This window comes from Cupressus sempervirens, chromosome 5, assembly GCF_028749045.1.
Source record: "Cupressus sempervirens isolate cs-2001-9-10 chromosome 5, ASM2874904v1, whole genome shotgun sequence".
NCBI lineage: Eukaryota > Viridiplantae > Streptophyta > Pinopsida > Cupressales > Cupressaceae > Cupressus > Cupressus sempervirens.
Window position 1 is genome coordinate 820,859,694 of NC_143122.1, and position 16,222 is coordinate 820,875,915.

Consider the following 16,222-nt stretch of genomic DNA (forward strand, 5'->3'; position numbering starts at 1 on the left):
TGTGATGAGTGCAGAGTAGGGTTTTTTGCATTTGACAATTAAGTCAAGTAGCGAATAGCAGAATGAGAATTGCCTATTAAAATAGGACTTAGAAATTATTAGAAATAGACCAGAATTGGCATAATGGCAATGAGCCAATTTTGGGGTATTACATTTTGCCCCTCTTTGAATGAATGTGTAAGCAACACGTTTAATTCAAAGATAATCAAAAAGCATGATGCGAACATGAGATTGGTTCCAAAGGTGATGACACGGAGACCAATTGATTAAGCTTTTAAGGACCATCTCTATAACAGAGCTTAATCCTAAGGAATCCAAGTAGAGCACTTAGATACCTAAGTTTGATAGCATTTAAAAGACTACCTTTATAAGGAAGCGTAATCTTTAAGGATCTAGACAGAACGTCTAGGTACCTAAATTTGATAAGCATTTAAAAGGTTTCTTCAGAATGAAGTTTAACCTTTAAGGATCCAGATAGAACACCTAGATACCTAGAATTGAAAGCATTTAGAAGATTATCTCCAGCACGAAGCTTAACCTTCAAGGATCCAGATAGAACACCTAGATACCTAAGATTGATTAAAAGATAACAAAGTCTAATCATGAGTCATAGAATCATCCCCAAAATGAGGCTTGATCCTCAGGAGTTGGGTTTTAGACTGTCCCAATACCTGTCCATCGAACTCTGAGAAGAGCTGTTATAAAGTTGATCAATTGATGAAAAGATAAGAAAGATAGCAAAGATGCCAAATAGAAAGGAACAAGATGCCCCGAGTGATTAGATGTCCCAAGTGATAGATGGAAAAGATGCCAGATAAAAGGGAACAAGATGCCCCGAGTGATTAGATGTCCCAAGTGATAGATGGCAAAGATGCCAGATAAAAGGGAACAAGATGCCCCGAGCATTAAGTATTCAATGATGTAATCATCCTACCCCCTCGGGAGTGAAATCAGAAGATGACACACCAAAAATATGATTTGAAGCAGTATATCATGAGATATAGAAGAAATCTAAGATTCAGTTGAATTTAGAAGAGATCAGAACGATCGAAAGATTGGGTTGAAATGATTACGAAGTCGCAAGGACCAAGTTTGACCAATAGTTGACCAGATTCAGCCACAGTTGACTTAAGTTGACTATTTTCAAAATGAATTTTCAAAATATGGAGAATGTAAAGTTGAAAGGATCCCAAGAATCATAAAGTATCAGAAAGATTTGGGCTGCACAAGCGTTCGATCACGTCGGTCTCCAAAATTTTAAAATGCATTTTTAAGGCTCTTAGGTGTGTCAGATTTCAAATTTGATCCTGAAAATGGATCCAGAATGGTCTAATTAGCTAGGGGTACAATTTTTGCGCAATTCTGAGCACCTTGAAAAATTTGGTCAACACCTATATAAGGGCTCGAAGGGTCATTTTCAATTCATTTGTGCCTTTGTCTTGTAGTAATTTTGAGCTCTGATAGAGACATGGCAGTGAACATGAGATATAATCATTTTGAGCACTCCAGACGACACAGTCAGCCAGCAGACTACAAACCACCGGTGAGTCATCGATTTTCCATCTTCGTACTTTCATTTTCATGCATTTCGAGTTCATTTACGCATGTTTTTAGCATGTTTTAGGTTTGTGAAATCTTTCTTCGCGCGAGACTGATCTATTCTCACGCAAAGATCTTCTTTCTTCGCATGAAGAAATAGGTTGGACTATTTCTTCGTGGGCGGGATGAGGACCTTCGCGCGGGGCAAGTTTGGTTTCGTACGAGATTATAGATTCTTCGCACGAGACAAATCTTTCTTCGTGCGACAAGATATTTCTTCGCGCGACAAGGTATTTCTTCGCGCAACAAGATATTTCTTCACACGACAAGATATTTCTTCACGCGAAGAGTTCTTTTTTTGCGCGAAGGATAGATTCTTCGCGTGAAACTGTATTTCTTCATGCAAGGATTTATGAATCTCGTGCGAAATTCCGTGACAGTTTTGCGATTTCGCATTTAAAAATTGTACTGCATTTCATTTTGATGCATCGTTTTGACTTGATACTGGTCGTTTGTTTGTCATTTTTTTGTTGTGCATGTAGGAGATCTCCGAAGACATGTCTTTTAGATCTCACTATCCGCCGTATGGAGAGTTATTGCGCAGTTTGGATGACACAGATTGGGCACACATTGCCTGATTGGGTTTGTCTTCGTTATGCCAGATACCAGCCGTGATGGTGAATCATGGTTTACTAACTACTTTGGTAGAGCATTTCCATCTGGAGACGAACACATTTCATTTGTCGATGGGTGAGATGACGATTACCCCGGAGGATATATGGAGGATACTGAGGATCCCATTTCACGACGCCCGGGTTGTCAATGATATAGTGCCTCGATTAGGGACAGAGGCACTTTCCATTGTATTCGGGAGAGAGCTACCGAGAGGCAGAGCCATCATCTCGGATGAGTTGATGCATACCTATGGACCTACACATAGGTTGGCATCCGTACTGGGTATTTTCTTGAGCTGCTTCCTATGTCCTGATAGGGGATAGCATGGGTTGGAAAGTGGATGGGGTGTCATGCTTCGTAGGATAGTTGAGGCACCTGAGATCTTTGGGTGGGGTCAGTGCATGTTGGCCCATCTTTTTCATGAGATGCATGGGGTCGTCTTCCATGAGAACAAGACCATGGTAGCAGGTGTTTATGTTCTACAGATCTGGGCCTGGGAGCATCTCCCTGTCTGTAGGCCGATTTTTGAGGATTCTAGGGAGCTCATGGAGCCATATATCTGTAGATATTGAGGGCATATTACCCAGGCCCACTTGGGTAAGACTGAGCACTGGCGGACACATCTCGATGACCTGGTGTCTGTTATATGGTGACCCTGGAGAGAGATAGAGGACTGGGATGATGCCCCAAGAGAGCTACCCTAGATGTTTAGTTCTTGACCGCTGGCAGGGAGGATGACATCAGTTATAGAGAGATTTGTGATCTCACGAGTGTGGCGGTAGTATGGCTGACCACAGGACATTTCAGCAGAGTATTGTGCCTATGCCAGGGTGCAGAAGGATATTGAGCGGGGATGGCCTCCACGGATGGACCCAGGATGATCCATGATAGACATCCGTAGCTTAGCTGTAGTTCAGTGGGACTACTTGCTGGCGGTAGCAGATGCCGGGATGATGCCTATATATCAGGCATTTTTTATCAGTCATCCATACCCATGTTTTACAGATCCAGTGAGGATAGCAGGGTAGGTACAGGGACAGGGACAAGTGCCCCAGCAGTAGCAGGTGTAGCCACAGGTACCACCACAGGTCCAGCACCGGGTATAGCAGATACAGATTCCCCCACATCAGATGGGATCGGATCCAGGTGCCGAGGGTAGTGGGGCAGGACATAGTCGGCGGAGGAGGCAGAGGACAGAGGAGCAGGAGGTCCCACAGTAGCAGGTGCCTCCACAGCCACAGGTACCTCCACTAGAGATGGTCGATGAGGATATGCCAGATCAGCTGGCAGGTGGAGTACAGGATGTGGTACGACAGTACTAAGAGCAGGTTTATGCGGCCTCCCGATAGTTGGGAGAGTTACAGATTGTGTTGGCAGTCAAGGATGCGCAGCTGGTAGAGCGACAACAAGAGATAGACCGTTAGAGAGAGCGCGCGGAGACTACAAAGTGGAGGCTGGAGCTAGCACAAGATGAGATCCATTTCCAGTCTGCTCGGGTTGCATATTACTATGCTACATACACCAGTTCCATGCCAGATGAGACTCTCCAGGTGCAGATATATTCCTAGTATGCACGAGAGTCTGGAGGTGCACGACCTCTTGTTAGGCCAGACATGCCACCACCACATCCGCCACCTGCTACCCCTACTCCTCCTGCTCCTCCTGGAGGTGAGGGTTCAGGACAGAGTTAGATGCTCTATGCTTGATTTTTGATTTTGATCCCTGGCTATGTATCGACTGGTGTGCCAGCACCACATGTATCATTTTTGATCGATTGTGCTAGAGTAGCACCCATTTTTGTACTGACCCATTCTTTTGATATATATATATATATATATATATATATGAGATTTTGAGCCGAGTATTCCTATGTATATGTCATTGTCTATTTTGTTATACTTTGATGTACATGAGATGTATATTGTACTTAGATAGAAAGCATATTTATGGGCTGACATCTCATGTAGTGTTGCATGTTTTTTTGTTTTGACAATCACAAGTATTCCATTGAGGAGCGTGAATTGATGAATCAAACGCTTGTGCAACCATGAAAGAATCTGATAATGTGAAGTATGAACAGAATTACCATCGAATTGCATGCTAATGCAAATAGAGTATGTAATGCAAGACTATGTTAAATGCAACCCTAGGTTTGGTTACCAAGCCTCGACGATTTATCATCATTGGATATAAAATAAAGCTCGTATGTCATACAACTCTCACTGACATTGCAATCATGAAAATATGAATATAACATACATTATTAGGATGTCGGGATTAAATGTAAGAATTCGAGGCACAAGAAGCCAGAATGACCAGAACATTTGTCCCTTTTAATGTAGCAAGTTAACATAGGCATCAAAGCATGAATGTTAGGATGACCTGAATGTTGTTTGCATGACAGGCACACCAAACACACAGGAGATTTCTCTTATGCTAAGTACTTAGTATTTATTCTGTCTGCAATGACCATTACATTTGTAACCTAAGATAGAAATGCGCTAGATATACTTGTAGTGACTCGTACGTTCGCTTAGTAGGACGAGTATCAGTTCGTACTATAGCATAAAGAGTTCACTCCAACAAACAAGGAGAAGAACCAACGTCATTGGTGTTTTCTTATAAAAGGAGTCGAGGTACACACGGCCATCTAATACGAGATGGAGGCTCTTATAGTGGACATCCCTCTCATAGGAATATATCAACTTATTGGAACTAAATCGCAAATAGAAAGCAAAGAAAAATATCATGCCCCTAGTCATTACTTCCCTAGTCGAAGATGACATCATCGAGTTGCTCGAGGAGATATGATAAAGCAAAAACAAAGAGAACAAAGGAAAAGCTCAGCATATCCAAACAAGATATCATTTTTGAATTTAGTGTTTTCGGGATTGATGTTAAGTGTCAATGTCCAAACATGTTTGAGAGAAATTTCTTCAATAGGGTGACGACAGTAGGAAGACGTAGTCCGAACAACTGGTGACTGAGGTCAAAGAGGAATCTTCATGATGAAGAACCTAAGAAGGACTGAGCGACAGTAGACAGACACAGCCAGGATGACTGGTGACTGACGCAAGAAAGATCTTCCATAAAGGAATTTGGAGACATGAACTGAGCAACAATAGGCAGACACAGTTGAAACAAACTAGTGACTGTTGTGAAAGAGATTCTATGAGGAGAATCTAGAAAAGTGTGACGCTTGTGACAGTAGGCAGACGCAGTGAGAATCACTGGTGACTGTCACGAAGGAGATTCTATGAGGAGAATCTCAAAAAAGTGACCCTTGTGATAGTAGGAAAACGTAGTGAGAATCACTGGTGACTGTCACGAAGGAGATTCTATGAGGAAAATCTCGAAAAAGTGACCCTTGTGACAGTAGGCAGACGCAGTGAGAATCACTGGTGACTGTCACGAAGGAGATTTTATGAGGAGAATCTCAAAAAAGTGACACTAAGGGGGGGAATGCCTCCGAGCTATGACAAGACCCAATCCATGGATACATGAGCATGAAAAGTAGGAATGCTAAAGCATGAAAGTGACTATACAAAATAGCTAGGAGATGCGCTGTAAGATGGAGCATTGGGAACAAGAGGTGCTTGTTTACCAGGTTTTCACCTTCTTGGCAGGATTCTCCTTTTTTTTCTTTTTTCTTTTTTGATTTTAGGATTTTTCAAGAATTTAGATATGTACAGAGAACTTGCTGAGATTAAATCAATTGTAAAACTGCTTCAGGTGGAGAGTGTTGATGGGCTCTTTAAGCACTTCTCCTTTGGTTGTAGAAAGTTGATAGGCGCCAGATCCATATACTGCAGTAATGATGTAACGACCTAGCCAGTTTGGTTCAAACTTTCCCTTTTGCATTCGTTGTTGTTGATTCTTAGGATTCTCTCTTAGAACAAGGTCACCCAGTTGGAAGTCACATGGCCTAATTTTTCGATTGTAGCTCCGTGCCATTCTTTGTTGATATGCTTATAGATGATCACATGCCACTCGCTGCCATTCATCTAGTAAGACAAGCTCTTCAAGCCGAGCTATCTTATAGTCGTCATCAGTAATAAGACCCTTCATAGAGATCCTCAAGGTAGGAGTCTCGATTTCTATCGGAAGTACAGCATCTGCCCCATACACCAACGCAAAGGGAGTTGTGCCTGTTGGAGTTCTAATGCTTGTCCTATATGCCCACAGAGCTGGATTTATCTGGAGATGCCAATCTCTCCTTGATTTACTGACTGTGCAATGAAGAATTTTGAGGATCACCTTATTGGATGCCTCAGCTTGACCATTACCTTGGGGGTAATAAATAGAAGACCAATATTGTGTAATCTTGAATTTCTTACATAGTTCCTTAAGGTCTTTATTTTTGAATTGTCCTCCATTATCAGTGATGATTGAGGGTGGTACACCATATCTACAGATGATGTAATTTGTGATAAAAAGTGCTACAATTTTGCCATCAGCAATTGTGAGAGGGACTGCCTCTACCCATTTCATGAAATAATCTGTAGCGGTAATAATGAACTTATGTCCATTAGAAGAGGTTGGATGAATCTGCTCGACCAAGTCAAAGGCCCATTGTTGAAATGGTCATGTTGTAGTAGAGGGAATCAACTCTCTGGCTGGAGTGTGAATGAGATTCCCATGTAGTTGACACTGCTTGCAGGACCTAGCATACTTAATAGCTTCTTGCTCCATTTTAGGCCAGTAGTAACTACCACGAAGGAGTTTGCGAGCTAGTGTCAGGCCATTGGAATGAGATCTGAAAATGCCTTCATGAATGTCATTTAGTGCACATTTGGACTCATCGGGTTCTAAACACCTAAGGAGTGTTTCGTCGAGACCTCTCCTATACAGATCGTCAGTAATAATGACATAATGTGAAGCGTTACTGATTAGGTAACATTTCTCATTCTGGGTTAGACCGTATGGAATGTTCTGGTTGCGAAGGTAGGAATAGATGTGATGGTAGTGGGATGATTCCTATCCTATAATAGAACAGATCATCTTGGAATCAGGTGTATCATAGGCTGGGTAGTGTAACGCTTCCACCAAGAACTCATGTCAGAGATCATTTTCTGGCATTTGTAACAAAGAGGCTAGAGTGGCCATGGCACCAGCTGCTTTATTATCTGCGCGTGGAACTTGTTGGAAGGTGATATGTACAAAATACTTTGTCAAGTCATCAACCATGCATTTATAAGGAATCAGTTTCTCATCCTTTGTTTGATACACATCATTTACTTGGTTGATGACAAGCTGAGAGTCACCAAAGATATCCAACTGATCTACTCTCCATTCAACTACAATTTTCATACCATTGATCAAAGCTTCATATTCAGCAATGTTATTTGTACAAGGAAACCAAATCTTGTATGTTTTGGGAAATGAGTATCTCTGTGGTGTAATGAAGAGCAATCCAGCACCTGATCCTTGTTGTGTGAAGGACCCATCAAAGAACATCACCCATGTATGGTGAGTGAGTGTTAGAATTGACTCATCTGGGAAATCAATGTTTATTGGTAGAAGACTCTGTATGGGTGCCTCAGCCAGCTGGTCTGCAATTGCTTGTCCCTTTATAGCTTTGCATTCAACATATTGGATGTCAAACTCACTTAGTATCATGACCCATTTAGCTAATCTTCCTGTGAGAGCTGCCTTACTGAGTAAGTACTTTAATGGGTCTATTTTAGCCACAAGCCATGTAGTGTGAGCAAGCATGTAGTGTCTCAACTTTTGAGAGGCAAAGACAACTGCCAAGCAAGCTTTCTCAATAATGCTATAGTTTTTCTCATAAGAGACTAATGTCCAGCTCAAATAATAAATTGCTCTTTCTTTGTTGGCATTGTCCTCTTGAGCCAATAGGATTCCCAAAGATGTTTCAGTGGCTGAAATATATAAAAGCAAAGGCTTCTCATGCATAGGAGGCATCAGGATTGGTGGATTGACAATATATTGTTTGATCTGTGTTAAGCTTTTCTCACAATCCTTGTTCCAATTAAATTTCACACCCTTATGTAAGGTCTTTGTGAATGGCTTTGATTTATCTGCCAATTGTGAAATGAACTTGTGAATAGATTGAAGCCTTCCCTATAGTCCTCTCATCTAACTGATGTTTCAAGGTGGCTATGTCCATTATTGCTTGCACATTTCTTAGGATTGAGCCGAACACTAAACTTTTCCATACGATCTAGGATTGGTCCCAAATCATGCAAATGAGTATTGCGTTTAGCACTTTTGACCAAGATATCATCAACATAGTCCTCCATAGTTCTATGCATCATGTCATGGAAGATTGTAGTAACGGCCCGTTGATATGTAGCTCCAGCATTCTTTAAACCAAATGGCATCACATTCCAACAAAAAGTTCCCCATGCACATGTGAAAGCTGTTTTCTCTTGGTCTTCTGGCACAATTTTTATCTGATTGTATCTAGAAAAACCATCCATAAGTGAATACATCTCATAACTAGCCATCATGTCTACAATCATATCAATATTAGGGAGCGAAAAGTCATCTTTAGGGCATGCCAAGTTAAAATCTCAGAAGTCTGTACAAACTCTGATAGATTTATCATGCTTAGACATAGGAACAATATTGGATATCCATTCAGCGTAATCAATGGCACAAATGAAACCGGCCTTCAGAAGTTTCTGTAATTCGGCTTTGACGAGCAATGCAACATGAGGATGCATTTTTTGAAGCTTCTGTTTAACTAGTTTGATGCCTAGTGCTATGAACAAGTGGTGCATGATAAGATCAGGATCCAATCCTAGCATGTCAGAATATGTCCAGGCAAAATTTATTTTCTTCTCCTTGAAAAAGGTAATGAATTGTTCCTTTTCTTTAGGTGATAGTGACTGTGCCAGATGTATCACATGAGGATGTTCTTCTATACCCAGGTTAATTGGCTATGTCAGCTCTATTAACATCGATGATCTCTCCTAAAAGTGACTAGGAAGGACATCAAATATCTCATCCGTGGGCGCCTCAAAGAGGTTTTCACCCTTGGATACATCACTTGTTTTTACTATTTTTGGATACGATACTGCCACAATGTGGTTTTCACCATCAGACCTCTTGCATTTTTTCTTTTTAATTATGTGACTAAGATATTTGATGTCAGCCTCAGTCATGTTGACGCTCTGCTCATTGGTGGAAGATGTTACAAGTTCGATAGCATTTAAGTAATAGGCAAGAGCATAGTCATTCTGGAATGTTGGGACTCCGTTAGATGTATTGGGGTTCCAGTCTATAAGCTCAAGATGTGCGAGTGAGAGAGTAGTGACTGGTTCAATGGCGTTCATAGTATAGTCATTAAGTGCGTGGACCAGCAATTTGAGACCTACAACGACCTCTTCCACAGGTGTATTCCAATGCCTCAGAGTACGAACGTTAGTAATTGATGACTCTAGGACACTAGTTGGATCAGACCCCTGTGACCTATCCCTAGACGTTTCACTCTCTTTGATTTGATTTTCATAGACATGCACTTGGTCAATGTCTTTAACAGTAGTCGCTTCTAAAAGATTGTCAAATTCATATTCATGAGAATCAGTGCTACATGGTGAGAGACTATAGAATTCCCCAACAATGATAGGGACATACTCTCCTTTAGCCTCTGGGTTCTTACACAAATACTCAACATGGCATGACTGACTAGATTCTCCCTTTTCTGAATGATATTTGAGTGGGTCAGCATTGTCCTCAGAAGAATCACTAGTATCGTCCACAGTGCTAACACGTGGCACAAAGTCATCTGGCTCAACAAAGAATTTAGCGAGATCATCAGGAATGGGATGAGGATAAGAATCCTCATCATCAGATTCTTCCTCTCGAGTACCTGACTCAGATTGTGACTCATTTTTAGATGAACTCTCAGGTATGGGTATGAATTTATTGGATCCCAAATGGAAAGGGACCTTCTTGAACCATAGGCCAGTTGTGTCACTATTTCTTTGATCTGTTGCTTTGATAGGATCTATTAAACCATTGTTATTACACCCAATAGAGCCAGTTTCCTTGTAGAAAAAATGCTTCATAAGCTTAAAACTAGGCCCATACTTCTTAGGAGTAATTTCTCAAGCTTGTTCTGTTAGGTCTACTGGAGACTCTTCTTTGTAAAGCCATGCAACAATGGCTCTATTTTCACTTTCATCTTCTACGGGAACTGTTGCTTTGACAAAAGATCCATTAAACTTGGTCTACGGTGTCAAAACGAATGGCTTCTTTGGTACTGAGGGTCTCCCAAAATATCGAGGGGACTCTAGAATAGATGTTAATGATAGCACTGGTTCCAGGTGGTATTCTCCCATACCAATTTCTTTCAATTTAAAAGACTGCTCAATTTGTTTTAGCTTATTGTTGTAATAATCAGTAGACTCACAGTTAGCAGGGATGAAAGAATTAGCAGCTTTGAGCATATTGCAAGTGTAGCTAGTAGTAGCAGGAATAGTGACTTCGGAGCCATGAAATGGAAATTTAATGCATTGGTGATATGTGGATGGCACAATGCATATCTCATGTATCCATGGCCGTCCCAATAGAATGTTGTAGGCTAAGGGAATGTCAAGTACTTGACAGGTGACATCCCTTTCGACAGGACCGACATGAATTGGTAAAATCACCAGACCTAGTGACTTTCGTTCTACTTCATCATACGCTTTAATAGTGATCTTTCATTGAGGATCAACAAAGTCCTCAGAATAATCCAGTTGTCTAAGTAGAGCAGTAGAGACAATATTTAGGCCAGCACCATTGTCAATGAGTACTCGACGAACACGTGTCTAGTTGATCATAACCTCAATGTGTAGAGGCTGATTGTGTGGGTGATTCAGTGAATTGTCATCCTCCTCGGAGAAGGTCATAAGATGAGGTGAGGTCAAGTGACCTACCATGGATTGGAATCGTTCAAGATCAAGATCTTGAGGAACATTTGCCTCAGTGAGGGCTTTGTCCAGAATTTTCCTGTGAGAAGGTGAAATTTTAAGCAGCTCAAAGATGGAAATTTGAGCATTAGTTCATTTTAACTGATCAAGAACACTAGAACTGGTTGCAGTCGAATTCATTGTGTGTTTTGTACCTTTACCGGATGGACCAGAAAGGGATTTTTCTTTGTGTTGTTCAAGATTTGAAGTAGGAGGTGTTGGGCCTTTGAGCACCAACTTCGCATGAGTGCGAGTAACAACATTAGCACAGTGTTGCGAAGATGCATTATCCATCTTATTGGAAGTAGGGCCTTTCAAGATAAATGGTTCCTTGGGTTTGTCATTATCTTGCTTGCCCTTTATGGTAATAACGTCGCAGTATTCAGAATCTACAGGTTCAACCATGTGAATGACATTGTCATCATTGGAATACGTATAGTTGACCTTATTGTAGGGTTCTGGTTTCGAAGCCTCTCCTTTTTCATAAGTTTGGAAATGCTCTTTGAACATCTTGTGGTCCAAGTTTTTGTTATGTCCATCTACTACAAGTTCACCAGCATCAATCATGTCCTAGACTTTATGACGTAAGTTTATACAGTTGCTGGTTTTGTGTCCCTTGTTTTGGTGATACAAAATGAGGTCTCATTCCACCATGGTGGATGTGGCTGTGGATCATAGGGACGAGGGTTATCCATTGGTGAGATAAGCTTATGTTGTAGCAATGTTTTGTAAACTACATCCAAAGGTTCTCCTAAAGGCATATACTCTCGCTTGGGTCGCGTGGCCCACGAGTTTCTTGGTTTTTTTCCAGATGCCTTATTGTCAGGAGGGGGCTTCTCAGCACTTTTGGCCGCTTTGAAACAGTCTGTGAGATTAAATGCTACTTTAGTAGGTTTAGGTGTAATATTATCAACAACCCCATCATGTACAATTTCTCAGTTCTTTTTGACATGTTTGGTTTTATCCTTGTTGGAAGTGGAACCTTGTTTGGTGTCTCTCTGAAGAGTGAGTTCACCTTTCTTGACCATAAATTCTTCGATACGAATAGCCTGTGTAATCATGTCTTGAAAGGTACGTGGACCTTGTAGTTTGACTCTATACCTGAAATCAGGTAAGAGGTTATCAGTGAAAATGTCAAGCTTCTCCGTTTCTGGGATTTTACGAGAATACTTAGTGTAAAGTTGTCTCCACCGTTGGAGGAAAGTGAGAAAAGGCTCACCAACCTTCTGTTTAAGGTTGCATAGATCTCGAATATTTACAGGATTTTGAATGTTATGAGAATATTGTTGAACAAATGAGTTAGCAATTTTGTCAAACATCTTGATACTAGGAGGCAAATGTGAAAACCACTCCAAGGCTTGACCACCTAGGCTTCTAGGGAATAAACGCATGAGGTACATTTGATTGTGTATAAACTCCATAGATAAAGCACCAAATTCTCACAAGTGATCTTGGCGATCAGTAGTACCAAAGTACTTGTCATATTTTGGGCAATTCTATGCCTCGTATATACTTTTGTCAAATGGGAATGAGCAAAGAGCATCCAATGTATATGTCTTTTTGGGTTTCTCTTTTTCATGCATCATCTGAGCCAATTGGTCTTGCATGATTTTCAGTTGTTTTTGGAGTTTAGTGGTCTCAGTTTCTTCTTCATGTGTGATAATGGTCTCCACATTGAAATCTGTGGGCAGTTTAGCCCCCTCTTGGGCGAGTTTGAGAAAGTACTTTTCTTTCTCTTCGTGGAGTAAGATTCCCATGACCTTCTGAAAGTTTTTTTCTTTTCGACATCTTGCTAGGTGTTCAAGAAGGATTTCCACCTCTTCTTGTTCTTCATTAGTTTCATCTTCTTTCTCTTTCTCCTTATCATCCCTAGATTGTTCTTGATATCGACTATGACTACCCCGTTCAGGTTCATGATTAGTCATTATAGGAACTTGTTTAGTTTCCATATGTTGCATTTCAAAAGGATCCGTGGAGAAAGGATCATACATTGTGTTTGAGAATGTAGGACTCCTACCTGTCTCAGTATCCTTTTGGTAAAAAGGATTCCTAATTTGTTGCAAATTGGAAGATGTTCGTTGAACTTGAGATGACCTTGCAGGTAAGGAAGACCATGAAGATGCCTCACTAGCCAAATTGGATATAGATTGTGTAGTGAAAGGTAAGCTACCTCTTCCGCGATTACGATTCCTAGCACGACCACGTCTAATGTTATCAGGATAAAACACATTGTCGCTTCTGGTTGTGACAGTCATAGGCAAGGACAAGAAGCTAGAACCTGGACAAGGACTATACTAAGACTAAGTCTCAAAAAGGACAAGATAGTAGCAAGAATTCTATTCACTAAGGCACAAATGGTCTGATTTAAAGGCTAGTACAGCCAGAGATTATGACCACTGCGGCACAAAGTATGAAAAGCATTAAGATGAGGACCAAAATTATTTACGAGACGAGACTAGTCAAGGTATAAGACACAAGTTTTTAGTTAAGTGAAGTGTCACTATTTCAAGACTATTTTGCAAACAGAGAGCAATAAACGGACGCAAAAAAGGATAGCGTGCAGGCCACAAATAGCTAGAACAGACCCAAATTGTTAATGCTGATACAAAGTCTCGCACAAAAAACTTTTGCGACTGGCGTGAAGAAGTTTTATGGGTCGCGCAAAGATGTTTATGTCTTGCATGAAGATGAGCAACAATTTTTTAATTTCGCGCCAGAATGTTTTCGGATCGCGCGAAGATGTGCAACAGAGTTTTAATTTCGCGCGATGACAAAATGGTTTCGCGTGAGGGAAAAAGATTTTGCGCGAGACCGAAATGATTTCGCGCGAGACCAAAATGATTTCGCGCGAGACCAAAATGATTTCGAGCAAAAGGACAGAACAATTTCACAACAGCGACTGATTTTAACAAAATTTTTGATTATTCCAATAACTAGGCAGATAAACAGGCATGTAAAATAGCAAGCAAGTGATTTTAAGCACGTTTGAAAATAATGAGCAAGGGAAAAAGCAACCTTGCGCACAAACAATAAAGTGACTTAGTATGTGCTAATCCTTAAGAGAGCTATTTTGTGTATGTTTTCAAGAGTTTTGCAATTATTGCACACATTCCTAAAAAAATAAAAGTTGGCTTCTCTAAGGTATATAGTAATGGCTTGACTCTGCAACTTTTATGGCTCACAAGGGTGACCTCCAATCCCAGCACACCGAGGTTTTGACACAGTCTGAGAACTTAATCTTCAAGAGCTGCTAGGGAGATCTAACAACCCACAATGAACCACACCCGTGGAGATTTCTTTCACGAGGACATTTATATAGAAGTTGTCACTACCATGGCGAAAATGGCTATTATCGCTTGAGGTTCCGTCAACACAGTTTTCCCTGTAGAGGGATTGTCTGCTACGGTTAACCCTCTCTAAAGGTGACCGACTCACAATAGTATACCACAAGGGGACTTAGCTTCCAGGTTCAAGGTTTTGACACCTTTTCACCTTTGGCCCAATCAAAATAACCAGATTAATCCGAAACTCTAAACTAAGATTATCTCTTAAGGATCTATGATATCATCTTCCTGTGATCTATCAACCTCTCTGGAGAAAGGATGCCTTAATCAACAAGTCAAAGATTCATCTATCTACGAGATGCTCAAAGTATCCTCCCCACCCATAAGGAATCCGTCTTAGAGAGGAGTTTCACTAGGAACCCACTCCCTCAAGATCCACGAATAGTGTTCATGGGGGCTTAATTACTATGTGTGTACAGATGTTAATTCTTGAAAACAAATCTATCTAAAAGTAATCAAAAAAGCACAAGGTGGTACACTTAACACTTTAACTAATGTGAGGTGAGTCCAAAGATGTGGAACATTTAACCTCTCACACAAGTCAAAACGATTCCACAACTCAGAAATTAGTGAGTTCTAGAAAGCACAAAAGGGTTGCCTTGTGGAGCCTTTAACGCTTATGTCTTGTAGACCTCTGCCCTATTTAACGTGGTGTTGAGCTTGCAACCACAGGGTGGAATGAGGAGCTGGCGGATTAGCGAGTCCAATAACCCAAGATAGCTAATTAAATCTATCACTTAAAGACTAAGCCTACTAAATGAAACTAATAGAGATCACAACCTAGTATCAAATTATGCATGTGTTGTAAAATGAAAACATGAAATAAAATACACACACAAGCTTGACACAAGAGATGTTCGTTTTAGCCCCAAATGAAGTGTTATTAGCTGAGGAAGATTACCTGGTGATCCTCGCAACACGCTTAGTAGATTTTACCTATTTCTGGCAACTTTAGCAAGCTTTTTCCATTGTCCCACAAATCACTACTATGATGTTCAAAAAAAATCAGAAAACAAAAAAATACTAGAAACTGTAAACAGTCAGCAGAAAAATTAGAAAACATGCAAATCAATGTAAAAAAAATGTCTTTGTCAGCAGAGTTTCACGTGAAATTCTTGATAGTCCACGCGAAGAAGTTTTACGACCTACGCAAAATAAAATTCTGCTCGCGCAAAATTAAATTCAACTCACGCGAAGAAGTTTACAACCCGCGCGATATCAAATTCCACTCGCGCGAAATTAAAATCAGCTCGCGCGAAGAAACAAGTCTCGCACAAAATTTCGTGCGCCAAAGAACTTTCTCACGTGACGCGGAAAGAATCTTCACGCGAAGATTCTAGATCCTTGCGCGAAAATAAATAGTTTCCTGTGAAGATTCCCGAATATGTATTGAACAGTACAGACAGAGAACAAAAAAATGATTTAAAAAAAATAGGAGGCCAGAAAAATTGATTTTTGTGCCCCATGGTGGGCACCAGAAATGTATATGTGAAAATGCAGCCTATGCTAACACACACACTTCAACACGCTCTTTGTTTGCGGATTTATCCTGGAATGAACATGAGATTGTTCATCTAAGATTTGCCCTGCAAAGCGACCTGTTGCCTTCTATCTAAAGGGATTTTGCCTGTTAATATCCTCAGAATCAAGATGCAGGCAACAAGACCCTCTAAGAACGAAGGATTTAAGAAATGAAATTAATCTAGAATGATAAATGCATTCTAATCTAAGAACAAGTAAAGG